Raw genomic sequence first — 16,309 nt, forward strand, 5'->3', positions numbered from 1 at the left:
ATTTTTATGGATGAAATAAACTTGACATGCCGTTAAGTTTACTCTTCAGCAGGTGGAGACATTTCATTTCAGACACAGATGCTTTGTTAAACATCAACAGACTGGAAATAGACTTAATAGGAATTAGCAGAGGATGGTTTCGATCCATCGACCTCTGGGTTATGGGCCCAGCACGCTTCCGCTGCGCCAAAGCTGGGGAACAATAGTCTGTAAGGGGGGGGGAAGAAGAGGAAAAAGGGGAAGAGGAAGGGAAGAAGGAAAAAGAGGAAAAGGAAGAGGAAAAAGGAGGAAAAAAGAAGAAATGAGAGAAAAGATGAGAAAGATGCTAAATTACCCACAAAGTGTAAGAGTTTTATAGTTTCTATTAAGTCAGATTTGAATTTAATTGCTGAAATTGGAATGTTCCTGGGAAATAAGGGAAGTTTAAAGTAGATTCAAAGGTCACAGGTTCAATCCCCACCTAGCACCAGATCTTAGGTTCCATCCCCACCTAGCACCAGATCTTAGGTTCGATCCCCACCTAGTGCCAGAAGATCCAATTCCACTGTCCACAACTTTATTGTTCTACTAAACAAAGTTTTGGAGGAATAAGATATTAGTAAGGTTGGGAAACAATTTAAACAAATAATTTATGACGTTTAGATTGACTTTTGAACAATATATCTGTTTTTAGTACTGCATACATTTAGTAATCGTGCTATATTTGGTCAAAATTAAAAGTTAGTCTTTATAACAAGTATTGTTTAGTAATAAATCATTTTCTTTTTCTTTAAACAATGTATGACAGGTAAAACCAAGCATTTTTAGTTCTCTTTTCTCTAAAAGCTAGTATGTCTTACAGTAATCATTGCAGGGAAGTAGGGTGTATAAAGGCAAGTCATATGCTCAGCAGTGTGTACACTATAATTTGGAATAATCTTGAAATGAAGCCAATTAATATAATACATGCCAACTTTATTACATTATTGATCTCAACAAAACAATATGTCTTCAGGTAACGAATAATATTGTTTAGCACAAGAAATGACTGACTATACAAAGGTTTTTACGCCAGGGAGGAAAATAAGAGAATCAACAAACTAATTCTGTACAAAGAGTAAAACACACATAGCATATAAATCACAATACATCATAGTATTGTATGCATAGTAAAATCTAACTATTTACATTTTGTATTTACATTATTCATTTACATATTTGATTTTTTAATCCGATCTAACCACAACTCTTTTGACAGTGTTTCTGTATTTGGGCAGTAGATAGTGCCTTGATATTGGCTGTGCCCAGTTTCTGCGGTCCTGAATTGTCCACACTTCCTGCAAGTGTTGTACTCCACCTTCCTCTTATTATTATCCAGAATAAGATACCGGATTTTGCGGTAATCCTGCAGGACACAAGTCCATCTTGTAGTATAGTCCTGTTCTTTACCCTTTACTTTCCTTTTTGGATTCTTGTGTAAATCACAGAGTCTGATACAAATGGCTTCCACCAAGCGGCAGCAGTCTGGCCACTGGGCAGGGGAGGCAATGGATCCCAGCACACACCGCTTCAGGCTCTCCACACCAGGAGTAAACTCTGCCCGTAGTTTTGGAGACCTGAACTTTCCTACTATGAGCCTGTCTTGGTGTCTGGCAGCAAACACCACCCGTTGCTGGTCATACGGCAGCAGGCTCTGCCAGAGGTCAATGATGGTGCTGGCCTGTTGGTTGCTCAAGGTCAAACCAGTATGGTTCTTCAGACCCACCAGATACTCTGCTAGACTGTCCACAAGATCCATTCCCGGCATGTTGTGTTCATCCACAGCCTGAAAAACAACATCAGACCAACGATTAAAAGTTATCACTAATATTACGCACACAATACTGTGGAATAATTACCCATTTAGGTATTCTTTTTCTTAGCTATTCTTTAATCCCTCTTACTAGTTGTTCTTCAGGCATGAAGACGGCTGCAGGCTGGGTAGCTGGGGTGGACACAGAGACAGCAGCAGGCTGGGTAGCTGGGGTGGACACAGAGACAGCAGCAGGCTGGGTAGCTGGGGTGGACAGAGAGACAGCAGCAGGCTGGGTAGCTGGGGTGGACACAGAGACAGCAGCAGGCTGGGTAGCTGGGGTAGACACAGAGACAGCAGCAAGGTTTGATTGAGGTGCAGCAAGAGGGATTGTGGTTTTTATTGCAGAGGTGTCAATCAAACTGCCAGATGACGTGGTGGCAGTGCTGGAAACGACCTGGAAGAAAAGAGAAATTGCACGCAGAGTAGCACCCAAACTATTCTCCCAAAGAGATACAATTTTAAAGTTTCAAGTTTAACACAAGGTCATTTTAATTCAGTTTATTTAAGAAGAAGGGAGTGCAAACTAATAAAAGGCATTATTAACAGAATTCATTATAATTAACCAACATGTGGCATCATACCTGAGAAGGTTTCCTGGCCATACTGAGGTTGGGCTTCAGTGTTGCAGTGTGTGAGCCACCGAACCGTGGTTTGAATAACTGGGGAAGGATGAAATGTCCCAAGTTACAGTAAATGATCATAGAGTTGTACAGGTCAAAGCAATATACATGGAATTAAAGCTACTGTTTGCATTGATTCTGTTTATATGTTTTATTAAATAGTAGTGCTGGGTACCATTTCAAGGGATAATTTGGGTTGCACTGGACCAGCAGAGGGTCCAGCAGCAGTTGGAGCAGCAGGGTCAGCAGCAGTTGGAGCAGCAGGGTCAGCAGCAGTTGGAGCAGCAGGGTCAGCAGCAGTTGGAGCAGCAGGGTCAGCAGCAGTTGGAGCAGCAGGGTCAGCAGCAGTTGACGGAGCTGGGCCAGCTGCAGCAGCAGGTGTGGCTGTCTGCACATTAGTTTTCTAATACAAATATCAAAGAAATCAACAGACACAAATATAAGTCAATTTTAACAACATACATTATGATTGCATCTTTAGTATACTTCTATCATTTAAGTATCCCAATGAACTTTACCTTCTTAGTGTGAAATCCACACGTGCAGACCTGTGCTCCACCAAAAAGAGACATCTGCCCCCGCTGCTGGAGTGGACACTTCTCTATCTGTAATTCACCAAAATTAAAATGCACCAGAATGTTACATGACATTAATTAATTGTTGATAGTTGTTAAAAAAACATGTAAAAAGCTGTACCTTAAGATAGAGCTCATGCCATCTCTTTTGACTAGGGGCTGGTCTATTCCCAGCATCAGTAGGCCAGACCCCTGTAGCGGCAAACGTCCTCAGACGGGACAGCCATTCATCGTCCCCCATGGCACGATGCTTCTTAGCCTTAGAAGCCATCTGAGATTAAAACTCAATAGGACAATAGGACAATAATGTCAATAGTTAGGCACTTAATAAGGTCCCTTTATTGTATCCAAAAAGACAAAACTATAGTATAAGATTTAATCAAATAATTATATATTACAGGCATGACCATGGAATAGCTAATTTCTATCATCTAAATCTATCTACCTTCATCTTATAGTAAAGCATGTTGTAACATTGCTAGTACAGGGGCTTGAGTCATAATTGAGGCTTAATATAATCATTATCAACATTAACATTATTATATTACAATTATATTTTATTGTCAACAAATACCACAGTGGACTAAAGTTGGGGTAAACGTTTGAATGCTAATCTTAAAGTAATATAAATTATAAGGGACTGATGTCAATTCAATCAATTTATCAGTTCTCTCACTCTCTCTCTCTCTCTCCCTCTAAAAATTATAAAATATATTATAATAATAATATTTAAAATAAAAATTAAATTACAGCTAACGTTAACTTAAGATCCTGACGTTACTTAACATATGATGTTACTTTATACATAAAGTAATACACATAACGTAGCCTATCCTGTTGACTAACGTTATACTCTTCTCAACTAGAAAAGTGCACCGCAACATGACTTCGCAGGCAAATAAACACATAGCTACATACATTACGTGAACATGTAACAGGTTTAATGCACAACATGTGACGGTGACGTTTGGCCTAACGTTACCGTAGCGTTAATACACTAGCTACTACTGCTTACAGCAGCATTACGTTATAAGCTTGTTCTTAGCTAGCAAAGTGCACAACAATATGACATTGCGGTCAAACAAATACATCAATTACATGAACTTTTGACAAGTTTAATTCATGAGATTTTGTGGCAGTAATAACTTACTTTATTTTCCGTGGAAAAATACCGAGATGAGTCGTCTTCTCTTGCGTTTGCAGCAAAGCTGCCATTGAAGCAGAAAATGCGTTTTGACTGGTAGGAAATGGAGATGGGCGTTGCCAAGAGGAGGCGCTTTTTTGATTGGCAAGAAATGGATATGAAGTCTCTCGTGATTGGCAAAAAATGGAAGGGAGCTTTGGGTTGATTGGTAAGAAAAGGAGATGAGAAAGTGGACAAATACGTTCTGGGTAGCGCCACTCTGCTGTTCATGTATAGGGGCTGGAAAATCTGTCATTCACATTTCTGTTGTCTAAAACAGTTTCTATCTGTATGTCCTATATGTAAAAATAAACATAACAAATACGTGGACTAGTTTTTCTGCATTAATTTTAGACCGGATATTCCTGAATCTCTGAATGTGATGACTACTGCACTGGGGAAACTTCGGCAGGCCTGGCCACGATTTCACGTCAGGGAGATTTTTCCGTGAAGGTCATTGAGAGTTTAACTTCGCAGAGTTTGATTGTGCGAAGTCGATACAAACAAAGAAATGTGTTTACGCCCTGTTTCGAACAGGGGACCTTTCGCGTGTTAGGCGAACGTGATAACCACTACACTACGGAAACTGACGAAATGCGTTTATTTTGCATATTTGTGGGAAAATGCACCATTTTTATTTTACTGCGAATGTTCAAAATGCTACAAAATAGAGATTTTAAACTAGATTCAGTCACAGATGCTTTGTCATGGATTTGAATGATAGCAAATATGTAGTAAACCTAAATATTTCTACATGCATTGACTGTGGTCTGAATCTTGGAATAGGGCCACCTATTTCTTGATGTGCCAAATATTAAGCTTGGGCATTCCTCGTTAGTATAATGGACAGTATCTCCGCCTGTCATGCGGAAGATCGGGGTTCGATTCCCCGACGGGGAGACTTTTCTACCAGCTGACCAATGCTACAAGGCCTCGAGGAAGTCCCGGTGAACGCGTGGGACTTCTCGGTAAAGTGGGCCTTGGCTCAAGCTGTGTTCAGCATGGGAGGAGAACTCCTGATCCTAAATGGGAATACTTTCAAGCGATGGAAAGGGCACATCTCCTGGACATGAACAAAATGTCACAAGACGCAGCAGGAGTTGGGAGAGTGTCAAGTCTAGCCACCTTGGAATTCCGTTTCTGCTCTTTGCAGACTATGTGGTTCATTTGGCTTTATCAGGCATTGATCTACAGCTTCCACTGGGGTGAATCATGAGGGGGAAAGCGGGCCTTGTCTCAGGCTGTGTTCAGCATGGGAGGAGAACTCCTGACCCTAAATGGGAATATTGTCACGCGATGGAAAAAGCATATCTACTGGACATGAACAGCACCTCACAAGGCGCAGCAGAAGGTGGGAGAGTGTCAAGTCTGGGCACCTTATAATTCCTTTTCTGCTCTTTCCAGATTATGTTGTTCTGTTGGCTTCATCAAACAGTGATCTACAGCCCACTGGGGCAGATTGAAGTCCAGTGTCAAGCATTCGGAATCAAAGTCAGCCCCTCCAAATCTCAAAGCTTAGGATTTCTCCCATCGGGTTGGGAGTCAATTACTGTCCCAAGTGAAGACGTTCTTGTGTCTCAAAAGCTTATTTCAAACAGTGCAACTTGTTCCAACACAAAAACCACAATACTACTGAAACTTTGGATGGTCGCCTCCGCCTCTCACACGGAAGACTGGGGTTTTATTTCCCGATGGGGAGATCTGTCTACCAGCTGCTAATTATTTCCCAAGGCTACATCGACACTACTACATCTGCCAGAGTAGTTTGGATACAAGGCCCAACCATAGCAAAAGATATGACATTTTTTAAGAATGTATTATAGTGGATATACTCCAAGAAAGACAAAGGTTTTACAAAAGGATTGAGAATGATCCTGCTATCAAAGATATGTTTTCAGTGACGATATGATCACCTACCTCAGGATCCAGGAACGTAGGCAGACAGCAGGAACCTAAGACGGATCCAAGAATGTAAAACATCAACTATGAGACTAGGAAGTTGAGGTTCAGGTAATTTAATTCAATTCAATTTTATTTATATAGCACCAGAGGTGGGTAGTAACGAGTTACATTTACTCCGTTACATTTACTTGAGTAAGTTTTTGAAAAAATTGTACTTCTAGGAGTAGTTTTAAATTACTATATTTTTACTTGTACTTGAGTAGATTAGTGAAGAAGAAGCTGTACTCTTACTCCGCTACATTAGGCTACAATGAGCTTGTTACTTTTCTTTTTACCTCTTTGGTATTCTACGCGTCATTGTTTTTACCCCAGCGTACGTCTCATTTTAATGTTTCATTTTAACAGAGAGAGAGAGTCTTCCGCTTAAGGCTCTACCACGTGACTGTGTTCCACCAATCAAACAGCGTTGTGCAGTCACGTGACCATACTCGTTCTCAGCGGCGGGACCATAGACTGTATGTATCTATGGGCGGGACGTGTTAGCTTACAGTCGTAGCAAAACAAAGAATCAACCGTCGCCAAGGCAACACCGACGTGGAGGAACCCCCCGGCCTCATAGTGAAAGCATGGTTATCTTTAGGGGAAAAGTGCAAAACAGCAGCTACGTCATGCGGCGTCTTCTGTGTCGAACAAAACAAACGGACATGTGAGCGTTCAACAAGTCAACATCTAACCTGAGGAAACGTAGCGGTAGTTTTAGTTTTTGCTGTGGAGAGGTGGATCTTTGTCTTTTAGGTTACATACAGTATGGTTTGCACATGCAGTATCCATCCAAATTTAATGTGACAAGTCTCTCACTTAAGCTATTTTGTAATTAATAAATTAATTTTCATTTATTTTATTGATTGGATGAACAATAGTTTGCCTAAATATGATTAATTTGTATTTTTGTCTGTCTGATTGATGCTTGTGTTAACCCTGGGGGCCCTGAGGCCATTTTTACAGTTTAATTTCCGTCTGGATTTATTTTATAAAAAAGCTTGTAAACATCAACCCTGTTGTCTACAGTCAAGATATGAACATCATTTTTTAGGACAAACTGGGCTATTAGAATATTTGGGTTGCAGTGAGGTCACTTGCATGCTAAAAATGGTTGTAGGGCCTTAAAGATAAATAAATAAATACATGAATCTTCCAGATATGTATGATATCACAGACATATAAGTAAAACCTAAGCCATTTTCCATTCTAAAACACTTCTCATATGTCTTGGGAGTCACACTGTGAAGAAATAATAATTATAACTTATACAGTTGACAAAATACATGCATTGTTTTCCAAAAAATTCAAGACGTTTTGCTCTCATGACATTTACTTATGCCAATAATAACATAATAATGTCATATTTATTGATATTACACCCACAGCAATGTTATACAAGCAAATATGTGTCTAAGTATTGCATAATTTGGCCTTCCATAGAGTAAATAGGCATTTTTGTCCCCTCTGGCCTTCCATACAAGAGGGGTGCCTTTATCTCCCATATATGGGCATGCACTTCCTGAAAAATAGACAGGACAGACACAGAGCGAGAGATCAGAGATTAGACAAACGATTCAGCGGCAGAAATGAGCCAAAACACAATGAATTATGGATAGAAAGTGGACCAATCTTGGATATAACAGTATGGATTTAAATCCCCTGTAGAGGCTAAAAAGACAGGGAAAAGACCTCCGTAAACCTGAAAACGTCAGAATTTAAACGAAACCGAAAGTGAGTAAATCGCTCGTATGGTTCAAAAGTTATTAAACTATGAATCAGAGGTACTTTTTTACTCGTGGGCGAGTGTCTCGGTCTCAGAGGGTTAAGAAAAAAAATGACGTTACTCACTACTTGAGTAGTTTTTTCATCAAGTACTTTTTTACTCTTACTCAAGTAATTATTTGGATGACTACTTTTTACTTGAGTCATATTATTCTGAAGTAACAGTACTTTTACTTGAGTAAAATTTTTGGCTACTCTACCCACCTCTGGAGATCGTACAGATCTTTCTGCAGAACTTCACCGGCTAAATACCTATTCCCATACCGGGAGTTGAACCCGGGCCACCTGGGTGAAAACCAGGAATCCTAACCGCTAGACCATATGGGACTGACCACAGAGTAATAACAGGGATTTCATGAATCAATTCATAATCTGGCTGGAAATAGGCCTTCTCTTGAACGTGAATTAAGAAGCTTCTTAAGTAAGTTGTATCTTGAAGCTTTTGAGTGTTCTTTAGGTTTTTATCTGCTTTAACTATTACCGGACAGCGGGGGCACGGAGCAGAGCAGAGCGGCCGTTAGGGAGGAATCCTCCTCCGTGTTCAGCTCCATTTAGAACTGGCAGTAAAAAACTTAACGGCGGAACTTTATGACGAATAGAAATGTTGACGGGTTGATTTCTGTTAATAACAAACACAACTATAGTCAGTAGAAAAATAAAATATATATATGAAAAGCCGTCTTGATTCATCTTTCCACTGTTCCTACAATCACCACTCTGGTCTGGTTGGAAACTAAAGGATCTAAACTAAAAGGATGTTCCTCTTTAACTCAGCGTGAAGCTGACAGAGAGTAATGATTCACTTCATATGCTCTGTCATTGATGATTGTTCTTTGCTTCTTTATGGAGCATTGAGGAAGGGAATATGATCAGAGTGGCAGTAGCAGATAAGTAGAAATTAACATGTGTGAAGGTAACCGAACATGCTAAGTTATAGTCAGTCTTGAAGTACATTTAGTCCATGGTGGACAAGGTTTCTTGAAAGGGTTAACACCTACTTTCTTGACTTTATAATGCTTTATGTCCAGTGTCAAAATGTAAACTGAGTTAAGCCATAATTCATTTTTATTTCTACCTTTGCTTTTTCTACTGTGACATGTCAAAAAAGGTGCATTGTTTGAAAGTCCATCTCTACACAGCCATGTTCCACTCCCACAGGTGTTTCCACTTGACTAATCAGACTGTGTGGCCTTTACAGGCTCAGCTTGATTGACATGTATTAAAGGGGTGGAACGATACACTGAAGTCCCGGTGGACAGGATGGCATGTTGTAACGAGGTTTGAGTACATACAGCAAATACTTGAAGCCAGGTTACTCTACAAGTGGATACGGGGCATTGAAGGTGATGTGTAAATCCTGATTGATTCAGTGATTTTTTGGCCCTATTTGTATTTGGATCTAAAGGCTGGTTAACCACTGTAGGGAGGAGACGTTGGACAGTTTTTTTGTCTTTTTCCAGTGATTGGCATGTCTGGGTGATGGCGTTGGATATGTGTTAGCATGTTGGATGTATTTCCACTCACGTACCAACAACGCCGACCCACAGTCCTCATTTTATCCACCACTTTCTCACCTGTACTACTGGAACTGACTGGGAAACCAAAGTTTCCCCGTGGGTCACCACCACTCGCTGTAGGAGAGGCTGCTCTTCCTTAGTGCTGCTGGCTCTGACTCATATGAAGGAAAATATGGGGCAAAAGATGAGAGCTGAACTTATGGTATGTACTTATGGATGTATTTGCACAAGAGCAGTACACACAAGTATGCACCGTTTGGGACGTCATTTTCTCTAACTCCAGTAACTTTGTGTGTTCAGCAACTTCCTATTAATTAATCCTCTGAGACCTAAGGTCATTTTTATAGCTCATTGTCCGTTTGCTTCTATTTTCTATTAAAGCTTGTAAAACATCAACCCTGGTGTCTCCAGTCAAGATATCAACATCATTTTTTTCAGAACAAGAAGTGTAGCGTGATATCAGGTCTTGCTAACAAGGTAGCGATTGATTTCTTTTGGTGCTTTTCACAGTATCGTCATGACTGAGCCGGTAAAGGAGGTGGAGTTCGATAGACAAAACCTGCGAGCAAAAAGCTCACCTTTAATTGAAGTGTTTTCCTCTTCACTGAGGTGTGGAGGTTGGAACAGTAGCTGAAGTCTAAATGCAGCAGGTTCAACCATCCTTTGGTCTGGGAATGAAGAGCTTGGTCGTTGTTTAGAACCAGTATTAATGCAAAGAAAGGACTGGAGCATTTATTGTAGAGAATAAGTAGGCTGACACTGAAGTATTGAGACAACAGTGACTGAAAATCTAATTCAATCTACATATCGGTCTTCTTAAAGATCTAAATGGATTTTCTCACCTCAGAGTCATCTGGAGCACGTAACGATTAGCTTCTGTCTTTCTGAACCCTGAGTGACAATCACTCTGCAGTGAATGAGATGCAGTTTCCCCCCTCAGTCTAACCAAGACTATACTTTCAGGGATCATTTCTAGAGTTTCTGACTTGAGGAATGTGTTTCTAAAGTGTTTGGTCTCGCTGACCACGATGATGATTCGTGATATTTCTTTCTGAGCATGAAGCTGACAGAGAGTAATGATTCATTTCATATGCTCTCTGTCATTGATGATTGTTCTTTGCTTCTTTATGGAGCATTGAGGAAGGGAATATGATCAGAGTGGTATTAGTAGATGTATGGAAAACTAATGTGAATAAACATGATAAAATGTGCTAAGCTATTTAACTAACTACAGCTATTGCCAGTCTTGAAATATTTGTCTTGTCCATGGTGGACAATGTTACTTGAAAGACATTAGGGTTACCTCAGTGACCTCCAACAGGGAAATTGATGACAAACCCCCATCATCCTCCACCTCTGCCTCTGCCACAGAGGACGTTTCAGCTGGATTTAGGAGTTCCTCCTTACCTCCTCAGTTGAGGTCAACAACATTCCATCCTTACTGTACACAGCTTGGATGATTCCTCGCTTCCCTCTCCTGAGGTGGTGAACGGTTTTCCAGAAGCACCTTGGTGCTGACCGAAAGTCCTTATCCATGTCTTCTCTGAACGTCTCCCTTGCTGTACCTCTGTCACGACAGAGGCTGCAGTCCTTTGGTCCCGTCGGTACCTTGCCAGTGCCTCCGCTGGGATAACATATCCTCGAAGGACTTCTTCAGTCGGACGGCTTCAATGACCACTGGTGTCCACCAGGGTGTCCGTGGGTTACCGCCCCTTGAGGCACCTAAGACCCTAAGACCACAGCTCGCCACCACAGCTTCAGCAATGGAAACTTTGAACATTGTCCACTCAGGTTCAATGCCCCCAGCCTCCACAGGGATGCACGAAAAGCTCCGCCGGATGTGTGAGTTGAAAGTCTGCGGCCTCCTCCAGACATTCCCAATTTACCCGTACCACCCGTTTGGGCTTACCAGGTCTGTCCAGAGTCCTCCCCCATACCCTGACCCAACTCACCACCAGATGGTGATCAGTAGACAGTTCCGCCCCTCTCTTCACTTCTTCGGCCTAGGGTGCTCTGGTACCACGTACACTTATGAGCACCCTATGTTTGAACATGGTGTTTGTTATGGACCATCCATGACTAGCACAGAAGTCCAACAAAAGACAATCACTCTGGTTCAGATCAGGGTGGCCGTTCCTCCCAATCACGCCTCTCCAAGTATCTCCATCCTTGCCCATGTGTGCGTTGAAGTCCCCCAGCAGAACTATGGAGTTTTGGAGCCCCATACAGGACTCCATTCAAGGTCTCAGAATAGAATATTCCAAACTCTTGTTTGATGCATATGCACAACCAACAGTCATAGTTTTCCAGTCCAATAATGTGGAAAAAATAATGTTCCTTAATAAAAATCAATGAGTGGTCCCTGTCCCACATACCCCCCCCCCCCCCCGCCATAGTTACACAAGCACACCCAACTTGTGCCATATTTTCCCAGCACATCCTCTGTTTCCCCAAGCACTCTTTACCTAATACCCAATAATACAATACACAAATCCATCAATCTTTATTTCAAAAAGAATGCTATCCCATTGTTAGTATACGTGAGTGTCACTAGTCTAAAGCCTCCTGTCCACTATCTTGTCGGGATCATTTGGATGCAGCCTTGGCCCTTCACCAGGCGAGGTCCCTGTTACTGAAGCTTCCAGTAATGAACCCATTTTCAAACCAATTCCTCTAAGTGGTTCAGTGCTTCACCAAAGCTTCATTTGCCCTTCACTATCAGCACCTAGTTTCTTGACTTTGTAATGCCTTATGTCTACTGTAAAAATGTAAATTGAGTTGAGCCATAATTAATTTTTTTTTATACCTTTGCTTTTCCTACTGTGACATGTCAAAATGTCAAAAGGTGCATTGTTTGAAATCCCATCTCTACACATCCAGGTTCCACTCCCACAGGTGGTTTTACAGTTTATTTTTGTAATTTATTGGTGTTTTTCTGTATTTAAAAAATACAGGAAAAATCTGTAAAGTTAAAAGGAAAATGTATGCAAAATCACAGATTTTTTTTTGCAATGTGTCAAATCCTGACCATTCCCTGACCTGAAATTGAACCCGGACCACGGCGGTGAGAGCGCCAAATCCTAGCCACTAGACCATCAGGGAGTCCCATTTATCAAATTTATTTTTGTAGATGTGAGTTTCCTTTTCACTTACTGTCATGACTCACATTGTTTTAGGCGAGGAATGCCTTCACATCCCGCGCAATGTATTGCCATTGTCAAACACATTGCCACACTGGTGACTTTCTTCCATGTGTCCATGTCTCCATATATTTGGGCTGACAGTTGAGAAACCTTCCCTTGTTCACTATGACATGGATGACTGAGAACCTTCTATAGCATGATGTGTTTTAATTCACTACAAGATTTGCAGTGAATATTGTGTTGTCCAGCAGAAAGACAACAGGTGTGTTACTTTTCGACTATGATTTATACTATACCGTAGCAGTGCAATCATTTTGCCAAGTTTTGATTTCCAGCCACCGCAGTTGCATTTACAGGTTTTGAAGCCATATACAACATTAACATTACATGTTTTACCCAGATTTCTTCTTTTTTTCAGTGATATTTCAATTTCCTTGCGGGAGTCTTCCCAAAAGGATTAATAAAGATAAGTCTAAGTCTATCTCTGAAAAAAGTAAAAAAACTCTGAAAATCTTCATGGGATGTAGCTCAGTGGTAGAGCTCATGCTTTACATGTATGAGGACCTGGTATCTCCAGCAGGTATTATGGTAGAGTCTTTAAAAGAGCTGCAGCAGATATTACCTCCTGTGGTAATCGGACTGGTAGGGTTATAGAACGTAGTGGTAGACTAAGACCTCCTGTGACACAAACTAAGCGGTATGCTCTCTCTTTTATACCCCATGCTATCAGACAGCACAACAAGCACTTTAAATGTACATGTTTTACAGTCTCTATTTTACTGTAGTGTAGTATATTTATTTATATTTATTGTAGTACACTCCAGTTTTTATGGGTGTTACGGCAGAAATGAGCACTGTAGTTTCCATTTTTATAGATTCAACAAACTTAACATGCCATTAAGTTTACTCTTCAGCAGGTGGAGACATTTCAGATCAGACACTTGCAACATCAGATGCTTTGTTAGACATCAACAGACTTGATGCTTATACAAAGTGTAGGGAATTAGCATAGGGGGGTTATGGGTCCAGCACGCTTCCGCTGCGCCACTCTGCTCTGCTGTTCAGTTTGTGGGGCTGGAAAATCTTTAATATACATACATATTGAGGGGAGGTTTGGGAACCTGTGGTAACCAAGGTTCCAACAGCTTACAGGTTGTTAAGTTAAACATTTGGTAGACCTTGCAACTATCTTCTATGTGAGCTTCCTGAATACAGAGGAGATGTAACAGTTTAAAGTGTTAAGTAACTTAATTTTCTAAATTGTCCACCAAATTCATCACGATTTTACTATCACTTTTTACTGACTAAATCAAGTCTGTATTTTGGTAACATTTTTTGTATCAAATGTTTCCTGTTGTCAAATGAGATCAGAAAGCTGAATCGGGCCGTGGAGCCATGAAAGCATCCCATGACAATCTACTAGACTTAACTGGCTTTTAAGTGGCTCGTTGGTCTAGTGGCATGATTCTCGCTTCGGGTGTGAGAGGTCCTGGGTTCAACTCCCGGACGAGCCCTGATGGCAGAAGCTGTTACTGGACGTAACAGCTGTTTAACACAGGTTAGGAGCAAGCAATGTGTTGGCAATTTTTCATATCCTGCTTCAACTGCACGCAATAGAAAAAACTGGGTAAAAATGTGAGGAACAAATGACAATGTGGACCCATGGACCCAAAGGACAACGTCAAGGGCCCCCGGGACCTGAAGGACAAAGTCAAGCGTCCTTTGGACCTGAAGGACAATATCAAGGGTCCTATGGACCCGAAGGACAACGTCAAGGGTCCCTGGGACCCGCAAGGCCAATACCGTGGGTCCCTGGAACCCGAAGGACAACATCAAGGGTCCCCGGGACCCAAAGAACAATGCCACAGGTCCTTGGGACCCGAAGGACAACGTCATGGGTCCCTGGGACCCAAAAAGGAACGTCAATGGTCCCCAGGACCCAAACGACCACGTTGTGGGTCCCAGGGACCCAAAGGACCACGTCAAGGGTTCCCGGGACCCAAACGACCACGTTGTGGGTCCCAGGGACCCAAAGGACCACGTCAAGGGTCCCCGGGACCCAAGGAACAATGCTACGGCTCCCTGGAACCCAAAGTACAACACCACGGGTCCTGGGGACCCGAAGGACAACACTATGGGTAAAACTGCACGGGTCCCCAGGACCCGAAGGACAACACAAAGGTTAAGAAGTGCCTGGCTAGCTCAGTCGGTAGAGCATGAGACTCTTAATCTCAGGGTCGTGGGTTCGAGCCCCACGTTGGGCAGGGGTGTTTTACAGTATCCGGTGGATACTAGTCACAAGATTAGCAGTTCCATCCCAGTGTAAAAATCCCTGTAATTTACCAGTCTAAAATGTGCGTGCATTCTACAATCATGGCCTGTGCTGACCTCCTGTTCCTCAGATCAAACTAAAGTCTAGTGACAATGCATGTTCAAATTCTACAACTTCAACCTATTGTTCTAGAACTGCAATTTAACATTCTAGAACTGCAGCTTAAAAGAAAGTTGATGTGTATTTGCATTAATCCAAAATAAAGTTGATGTGTATATTCATTAGTAAGTAGACCTTGTGGCGCAACGACAGACAGTCAGTAGAAATAACACTTTTGTTGTAAGAAAACTTGTTTAATTTGTTATGAATCTTTTTTGTAATTTTACATATGTTTAAAAATATCTGAAAACATATCGTTATTGCAGTATTCATAATTAATATTGCAATATCACATTTTGTCAATATCGTGCAGCCCTGGTGTGTGTTTTCCACTCAAAGGAAATGAAAGTAAAGGAAAAAAATGTGTTAATTGGCATTTACAACCCAAGATATAACACTTCACATGCTGCAGCGAGAGTTATGATCAGCAAAGAACTGGCACCTAGTGACAGAGGTATGGAGAGCCTATAGTGTGTGCACTGAGCTCTTGTCCTGACGTTAAATAATAGGCATAATGGCTCTTCAACATTAGTCAGAGCCCAGTGTTCAGTGGCAGCAATGTTCTAACCACCGCCCCCTCCTTCTTGGACACAGGTGACTTGTCACCCAATAGAAGAGTCTAATGACAGAAGAGAACTGATGGACACGGATACAACACCCAACTCTCTCTCCAACACCCCCCTCAAAACCATCCCTCCTCCTCTCAATCCTTCCCACATTGATCTTGCTTGGATAATTTATTCAGTTAAGCGCCTGGTTTATTAGATCTCTCTATCGCCCCCCTGCATTATCAAGGTTTCATGTTGTCTTTTACCTGCAGAGTTGCGTACGTTGTTCCACCTCATGCCGATGTTCTGGCCGAGACTCTGGCACAAAGTGATGGCCTACATTCCCATACTGGAACAAATACCCATTGGAAAACTTTATTTTGAGATGGGGACAACGTTAATATACAATGCTAAAGTTAACTTGGGCTGCTCCAAACATGATGTACTTAAAACCAGGATTAAAGTAATGATAATGATAAAATAAGGGCTACAGCCAGCAGCAAGTTTAGCTTAGCATAGAGACTGGAAGCAGGGCTCTGTCAAAACGGTGACAATAGCCTTAAAAGTTGTTAAGTCTGTACAAAAACAAAAGTGTAAAAACAACATAAGTAAAGAAGTTAAATCAGTACTTCTACTTTTACCAGAGTATTTGTTAACACAATTATCTGTTCTTCTACTTGAGCACGGGCAGTGAGTACTTTTGCCATCTCTGACGGCCTCTGTATTGTTCTG

The 16,309-nt window shown here is 41.4% G+C and overlaps 6 non-coding genes and 1 pseudogene across 6 annotated transcripts; 5 read left to right on the forward strand and 2 right to left on the reverse strand.

Annotated features, from left to right (window-relative positions):
• Positions 1 to 4,726: 4,726 nt before the first annotated feature.
• trnav-aac (transfer RNA valine (anticodon AAC)) lies at positions 4,727 to 4,799 on the reverse strand. The gene has a single exon. It is a non-coding gene; the product is annotated as a tRNA-Val (tRNA).
• Positions 4,800 to 5,040: 241 nt separating this feature from the next.
• On the forward strand, positions 5,041 to 5,112 carry trnad-guc (transfer RNA aspartic acid (anticodon GUC)). Its single transcript has one exon. It is a non-coding gene; the product is annotated as a tRNA-Asp (tRNA).
• Positions 5,113 to 8,193: 3,081 nt separating this feature from the next.
• On the reverse strand, positions 8,194 to 8,265 carry trnae-uuc (transfer RNA glutamic acid (anticodon UUC)). The gene has a single exon. It is a non-coding gene; the product is annotated as a tRNA-Glu (tRNA).
• Positions 8,266 to 8,693: 428 nt separating this feature from the next.
• Positions 8,694 to 8,812, forward strand: LOC116683502 (uncharacterized; annotated as a pseudogene).
• Positions 8,813 to 10,402: 1,590 nt separating this feature from the next.
• On the forward strand, positions 10,403 to 10,618 carry LOC116683500 (small nucleolar RNA U3). Its single transcript, XR_004330563.1, has one exon. It is a non-coding gene; the product is annotated as a small nucleolar RNA U3 (small nucleolar RNA).
• Positions 10,619 to 14,040: 3,422 nt separating this feature from the next.
• Positions 14,041 to 14,112, forward strand: trnap-cgg (transfer RNA proline (anticodon CGG)). The gene has a single exon. It is a non-coding gene; the product is annotated as a tRNA-Pro (tRNA).
• A 677-nt stretch (positions 14,113 to 14,789) lies between these two features.
• trnak-cuu (transfer RNA lysine (anticodon CUU)) lies at positions 14,790 to 14,862 on the forward strand. Its single transcript has one exon. It is a non-coding gene; the product is annotated as a tRNA-Lys (tRNA).
• The last annotated feature ends 1,447 nt before the right edge of the window (positions 14,863 to 16,309 follow it).

The sequence above is a fragment of the Etheostoma spectabile genome, unplaced genomic scaffold, assembly GCF_008692095.1.
Source record: "Etheostoma spectabile isolate EspeVRDwgs_2016 unplaced genomic scaffold, UIUC_Espe_1.0 scaffold00019016, whole genome shotgun sequence".
In the NCBI taxonomy this organism is placed as follows: domain Eukaryota; kingdom Metazoa; phylum Chordata; class Actinopteri; order Perciformes; family Percidae; genus Etheostoma; species Etheostoma spectabile.